The sequence below is a fragment of the Wolffia australiana genome, chromosome 12 (genome assembly GCF_029677425.1).
Source record: "Wolffia australiana isolate 7733 chromosome 12, ASM2967742v1".
In the NCBI taxonomy this organism is placed as follows: Eukaryota; Viridiplantae; Streptophyta; class Magnoliopsida; order Alismatales; family Araceae; genus Wolffia; species Wolffia australiana.
The window spans coordinates 6,477,167-6,484,514 of NC_135846.1; the positions used below are offsets into that span (position 1 = coordinate 6,477,167).

Consider the following 7,348-nt stretch of genomic DNA (forward strand, 5'->3'; position numbering starts at 1 on the left):
TGAATTAAAAGTTCCCATAAGGAACTGCTAAGACAAATCGATATACAATCTACAGCTTTAGCTTGAGCGGCGCGGAAGCGGTGAATATTAAGATTCAGACGCGACTGAAGGCGCGAAGTTTACGAGCGGGAAGATTAAGATAGATGAAGACGCGACTGATGGAGCGGATAATGACTGGTCTTCTTTATATATATGTATGAAAACAGGCGCGGAAGCGGGGAAGATTAAGATGAAGACGCGACTGATGGAGCGGTGATTAGCATCACCTGGTTTATATTCGCTATTCTAGTTGGAGATTCGATCTACCGAGCTTACATAGGTAGAACCTGCATTTACAGCACCCGGATGCCAGAGTCGGCGAAGGTATGGATGTCCAATACCTGGATGTAAGATCAAGATATTAAGGTCTAAGCCTATACGATCTGTGCTTAGGATTTTCTGGAGTATTATTCCCATGCGCGCTTATGTATGGGCCCAGATCCTTACAAGCATAGGCTTTCCGAAGGAAAGGCAGGTGATGCTAATCACTGGGGTTATCCAATTCGGAATAGGGGCGCTTGCAACTTATCGACTCCCGTAAGAATCGGTACTGAACATTCCTACCGTAAGAAATAGTATAAGCTTAGCAATGACTTTGGTTTTTGTTCATATAATCTCACTAAAGAAGGAGCCATTTTCATTGTGACTGTGCTGGCTGTTAAAATTAGGTCGTTTGGTACCAGTCCATAACGATCAAAGTAGAATCGCGATCCAACAACTCCATAGAGAGGCGGCTGTGGTTATGAAATAATTCGAAACATCATTCGATGTAGTTGAAATTACAAACAACAATTTGTGTTGTTCGGTCAAGTAACGGAAATTCCATAGAATTCAACACTGTCTCAATGGTTTATTTTATTTCTTTTTTTTGCTCCGCTCCATCGTCTGAATCTTCATCTTCACGCTCCTCGCGCCATCAGTCGCGTCTTCATCTTAATCTTCCCCGCTTCCGCGCCTTTTCGCGGATGAGTAAGCACGAAAATCAAAGCTTATTTTCTATTCCAGCCCAAGAAATAAACTCAGTGCCCATGGATAGTTTCGACATCAAAAACAACAAAAACAAAAGCAAACATTAGGTAGGATTCGAAATGCTAACCAAGCATCCCCATGGGTTCTATACCCGATTCATAAGCTTAGCATACAGCCGATCATGAATATTGGACTATTATATATATATTAGTGTGCTGTGAGGTTTTCTGAAAGATAATTCGGATAACCTTCGGAACCTATCTACTCCCATGCCTTTCTTGGTCGGACCAACCCAATCGGCGATTTACGACAAGTCTTTCTGAATTTTAAGAGCAAGAAGCGGAACAAAAATCAAGCTTTCTTTATGGATAACCAATCCATTTTCAAATATAGTTGGGAGACTTTACCCAAGAAATGGGTACATAAAATGGAAAGATCGGAACATGGGAATAGATCTGATACGAATACGGACTACCCATTTAAATTGTTGTTCTTTCTCAAATTTCATACCTATACACGGGTTCAAGTTTCGATCGATATTTGCGGAGTTGATCATCCCTCTCGAAAACGAAGATTTGAAGTGGTCCATAATTTACTGAGTACTCGGTATAACTCACGCATTCGTGTACAAACAAGTGCGGACGAAGTAACACGAATATCTCCGGTAGTCAGTCCATTTCCATCCGCCGGCTGGTGGGAGCGAGAAGTATGGGATATGTCTGGTGTTTCTTCCATCAATCATCCAGATCTACGCCGTATATCAACAGATTATGGTTTCGAGGGTCATCCATTACGAAAAGACTTTCCTCTTAGTGGATATGTGGAAGTACGCTATGATGATCCAGAGAAACGTGTTGTTTCTGAACCAATTGAGATGACCCAAGAATTTCGCTATTTCGATTCTGCTAGTCCTTGGGAGCAGCGTAGCGACGGATAATTCAGAATCAACATAGGTCCATCCGGGGACAAATCAATAGGAAATGCTATTTGCTAAGAATAAGAATGCACTTCCATTAAATTCAAGAGTTTCACAGGTTAATAACATAAAAGAAGCTTATCCAAGGCGCGAGTTTACGAAGGATATCATTGATAAAATTGAAGAAAGAACGTCCTTTTCATTTACTGCGTAACCTTCTGCTCGTAAACGCTCCTAATGTCGCGCCCGCTCACTCGCGCCTTCATCTTAATATATTCACCGCTTCCGCGCCTGAATCTTAGTATGTATGGAATTTGTAAAGAAAACAGTACAGCGTCTCGATCTCTTCGAAACACACTTCATTTTTTTTTGATTTTAGTATCATTGATAGCAGAAGAGTACGCGCGCTAGCGCGCCCCACCCCGAAATGACTTCGTAACCTACGCTTGCTGCTCGCTCAGTGTCAGTAGAAGAAAGAAAACATGGTCACGACTAGTTGATATTGATGGATTTATCCACTGCGCGCTGCGCGCCTTACGAGTGTTGCACTTCACTCGCAGCTCGCTGGCTCGTTCATTCACTTGCTTATTTATTAACTCGCTGCTTCGCCAGAAGCGACTTCTTTATGTTAAAAAAACATAACCTTTACTTCGTCACTTTATTTATTTCATAACGTTCTTAGGGGCGAGTTTACGAGCGGAACCTTTTTTCAGTATTAAAAAGAACGAAGGCGCGGAAGCGGTGAATATTAAGATGAAGACGAGCGTTCAGATTCAGACGAGCGTTCAGATTCAGACGAGCGAGCGGGAGCATAAGGGAGCGAAGCGAGTTTACGAGCGGGAGCGGTTATCGTTCTTCAAGAACTGTCGTAGTTATTTTACTTGACTTTACTTATCCTTCTTCTTTTCTTTCTTTTCTTTGACGCTCGTAAACGCTCGCTCACTCGCGTCTTCATCCTCATATTCATCGCTTCCGCGCCTCGCGCGTCGCGCCTCAGAACGTTGATTCATCTTCGCTCCTAAGCGCTAAGCGCCGTCGCGCGTTGATGAATCGTTGATGAAGATGAATCTGACTTCTTAGCATCTGAATCTTCATTTACTTCTTTTGCTCCCGCTCCGTCGCCCCCGCTCACTCGCGCCTTTGCTTTACGAGTTATGAATGAACTGACTAACGTTATTCTCCCGGAACGCTAGTAAGCTAACCGCTTACCTTCAATTTCTTGCAGAACGTTGGATAAGGATAACGTTTATTTCTTTGACTTCGTTTCATTTATCCGCAACCAAAGTCATTTCAGAACCTTTCATTATCGCTCGCTCGTCTTCATCTTCATCTTCACGCTCCTCGCGCCTCATATATTCACCGCTTCCGCGCCTTGCTTCGGAAAACTTCTTTCTTTCTTTCGAAGAAGAAGAAGATTTCTTTTTTTTTCAAAACGCTCCTCGCTCCGCTCCCGCTCACTCGCGCCTAAACGCTCCTAAGCGCCTTCTTATTCAGAAACCGTGGGCCTCGGCCCGGGAAGGGGAGAGTGGCCGAGCGGTCAAAAGCGACAGACTGTAAATCTGTTGAAGGTTTTCTACGTAGGTTCGAATCCTGCCTCTCCCACTTGTTGTAGACGAGAAGAAAGAAGCTCTTTTTTGTGGCCGTGAAGTGAAATAGTTTCATATGTTGTTAGAGAGGTTGTTATTTATGACCATCGATATCCAATCCCAACGAGAATAGAAGCGACTTGCTTCTGGCGTCGGCTTGTAGTCTCTGTAGCCGGCATTCCTACACGCACGCGCCCGCTTCCTCCTTGGTTTGGGACGAAGCCAAGCCGATAGATACGTACGATAGGCGAATGAAGCGACCACCCTCAAAAAAGCCGTAGTGTGCGCGCGGTACATGTAGTTTTGAAGCTGGGGAACGCAAGTTTTATTGAGGATTGGAGAGGAAAAGCTGAAGAACGGGATGGATTTAGGAGTCTTTGTGCGAGCCGTATGCGGTGAGAGTCGCACGTACGGTAACGAGGGGGGTTCGCGTCTTGTTTAGTATGGTCTTTGGGCCTACCCACCCTATTTGTTCCATGATCTATGGGTCTACTGGAGCTACCCACTTCGATCAATTAGCCAAGATTTTGACCGGATACGAAATCACTGGTGCTCGATCTAGTGGTATTTTTATGGGGATTCTATCTATCGCTGTAGGGTTCCTATTCAAGATCACTGCAGTTCCTCTTCGGGCGGCTGTAGGACGGACGGCCGCCTATAGATGGTAGGGTAGGATGGGTGGTACCGCTCAGATTGCGGCCAATCTTCCTAACTGCGCGCGGGCTGGGCTTAGAGCGCGTGAAACTCATCACTACCTCGTAAGGGCGTTGAGACCATAGCATGTTACACAAAAGCGCCGCTTTTTCTGGAAGTCACATAGCTGCCCGACTAGAAGAGCCACTCGCTCTGAAGTGTTGTCACACAAGATAAGCACGCCGCCCGCCAGCTGGCCGGGCGAATCTAAGTTATCTTCCGGTCAACTGTCCACCCAGTCAAGTGCATAAAACACAGTGGAATCACGCAACGCACGCAGCTGGTGTGCTTCCTGCCCACGAGGAAAGAAAGAAAAGCGACAAGGCGCGAGTTTACGAGCGGGAGCGACGGAGCGAAGTCAAAGAATAAAAAGAAGAATAAATACAAAAAATTTGACTGTTTGCTAGGGAGCTGATTACCCAAGAAATCCCTGGGAAAAAAATCAAAGATATCTCGGTAACGAAAACTATAGGAGGCTGTATTGGCGAGATCCAACGGTGAACTGCTGCCAGAAAAACCGCCTGGAAGTCCGAGGACCTTTAGTACCGTACCCTACCCCGAACCAGCAGCCTTCGCGCCAAGCGACGACCGCCCTTGTCCCTTTCCTTTTTTCCATTCAGCCTAGCCTACTTCTTTGTTACAAATAGACTAAGGCGCGCTGACTAAGGCGTTGCGGTGGTTCGTATGCCTACCTTACTTACCCACTGAAAAGGTTCTGATAATAATTTCGTTTCCGGGTTTATTTCATTCAGTTCTTTACTTCGTTTCTTTCAGAACTGATTAGCATCACCTGGCATCATGATTTACTTCGTTTATTTCATAACGTTTCTTTGACTTTGTAACGTTCTTTGACTTCGCTCCGTCGCTTCTGCTCATAAATTCCTCGCTTCTGCTCCCGCTCGTCTGAATCTTCATCTTCACCGCTTCCGCGCCTTTTTTAAAGAATTCCGGCTCGGCCCGGAAAAGCGCTGGCAACAACAGAAAGGAAAGGGGTCCATGTAGCTGCTGCGCCCGTCTACTGAGCAGCAGGTTCGGCATCTACTACAAAAAAAAGATAGAATCCACTTCAGTTCTTCGTGACCTCAGAACCTCTGCTAGGCAGCGTGTGGAATGGCCGAGAGCGGACGGACCTTTTTGGATATATAATCCAAGTCGAGAGTAGAGTTACGGGAACAGCCGTCTGATGGAAAACAACTTTCACGTTCGGTTCAGAGAGCACTTTTTCGTTTCATCGTTCCTTAGGAACCAAAAAATGGTTCCCCTTTTGTGTGAATTCCCCAGCGGCGAATTAACCACTTTTTGGGCCCTATCTATTCCATCTCTCGAGCCCCGAAGAAAACCCCCCTCTCCATCGGACTCCATCTCTCTTTTGACTCTATATATGTGGGCACCTGATATCTATGAGGGTTCACCCACCCCGGTTACAGCATTCCTTTCTATTGCGCCTAAAATCTCTATTTCTGCAAATATGTCACGTGTTTCTATTGTTGGTTCCTATGGAGGTACATTGCAACAAATCTTCTTTTTCAGTAGCATTGCTTCTATGATCTTAGGAGCACTGGCCGCCATGGCCCAAACGAAAGTCAAAAGACCTCTAGCTCATAGTTCGATTGGACATGTAGGTTATATTCGTACTGGTTTATCATGTGGAACCATAGAGGGAATTCAATCACTACTAATTGGTATCTTTATTTATGCATCAATGACGATAGATGCATTCGCCATAGTTCCAGCATTACGGCAAACCCGTGTCAAATATATAGCGGATTTGGGCGCTCTAGCCAAAACGAATCCTATTTCGGCTATGACCTTCTCCATTACAATGTTCTCATACGCAGGAATACCCCCGTTAGCCGGCTTTTGTAGCAAATTCTATTTGTTCTTCGCCGCTTTGGGTTGTGGGGCTTACTTCCTAGCCCCAGTGGGAATAGTTACTAGCGTTATAGGTTGTTGGGCGGCCGGAAGGTTGCCATGAGTAAGGTTGGGGGACCGAAGGCTGTTTTCCGTGCACCGGACACGTAGCTTACCGAATCCGTTGCGACACGGATGGGAATGCATACTACGAAAGACAGAGTCGAGTCTGATACATCAACCGTCTACTTCCACAATCACTATACGAGATGAACCTGGGTTTGGTGAATTGAAGTTGGCCTTAGGTGTAATAGGACTCCCAGTTACTGCGCGTGATCGTATACTGAGCCCGTCGGTAGTTAGAACGACACGAGCCGGGCCGGGCCTCGACTCAGAAAGATAAAGGTTCTGAGGCGCGAAGTTTACGAGCGGGAGCGGAGCGGGAGCGGATAATAACTGATTTTAATCAGAACTGAGGCGCGGAAGCGGTGAATATATGAGGCGCGAGGAGCGTTCAGATTAAGATTCAGACGCGACGGAGCGGAGTCAAGATGAATCTGAATCTGATAAGAAGTCAATAAAGATGAAGATGAATCAGGCGCGGAGCGAAGAAGTTATCTGAAAAATAAGTTCTGCAAGGTTCAGCATGAAAAAAATTCCCCATCTCATTTGGGGCGGAAAACGAATCGACATCTCGATGTGATACAGCCCTTTCCTTTTTTTTTGTTGGGAAAGAACGGCGAAGTCCATCCGAACCGTCCAATAAAGAATACAGAGGAGAGCAAAGCGCCAATGGCGCGCGAAGCGCATGTAGGGCACGGAAAAAAAGTGTGGAGGTTCAGCATTATTTACTTTGATTGGCATCACCTTCATCGTAACCTCAGAACCTCAGAACCTTCGCTTTCTGGGCCCAAAGCAGTGCAGTGTTTCCTGGCCAAATAAAGGATTTGGGGCTTATATATATTTATGAATAGAGAGATAGATCCATCCATCTATCCGGAAAAAAAGAATCGATTTAATTCAACGTTTGATTCAAAGGACTACGCCCCCCCCCGCTCATGAAACGGCTCTGCTGCAATGGATGGCAGAGGGTCCGTAGTACCCGAAGCACTGGACTGATCCAGTTGCAGGGAAGGGGCCTAGAAGTGCCTACTACTACACCATTTGGCTCTACACATTTACAGAGCTAACTCCTAGTGTCTGGCAGAAAGAACGGGACTTTACTTCGTAACCTTATCCCCACCCAGGCTAGGCTAACGGAGCCTTACTTATTCAGGGGGGGAGAGTGGAGCCT

At 45.8% G+C, this 7,348-nt stretch overlaps 1 non-coding gene across 1 annotated transcript; it reads left to right on the forward strand.

Annotated features, from left to right (window-relative positions):
• Positions 1-3,443: 3,443 nt before the first annotated feature.
• TRNAY-GUA (transfer RNA tyrosine (anticodon GUA)) lies at positions 3,444-3,526 on the forward strand. The gene has a single exon. It is a non-coding gene; the product is annotated as a tRNA-Tyr (tRNA).
• Positions 3,527-7,348: the final 3,822 nt, after the last annotated feature.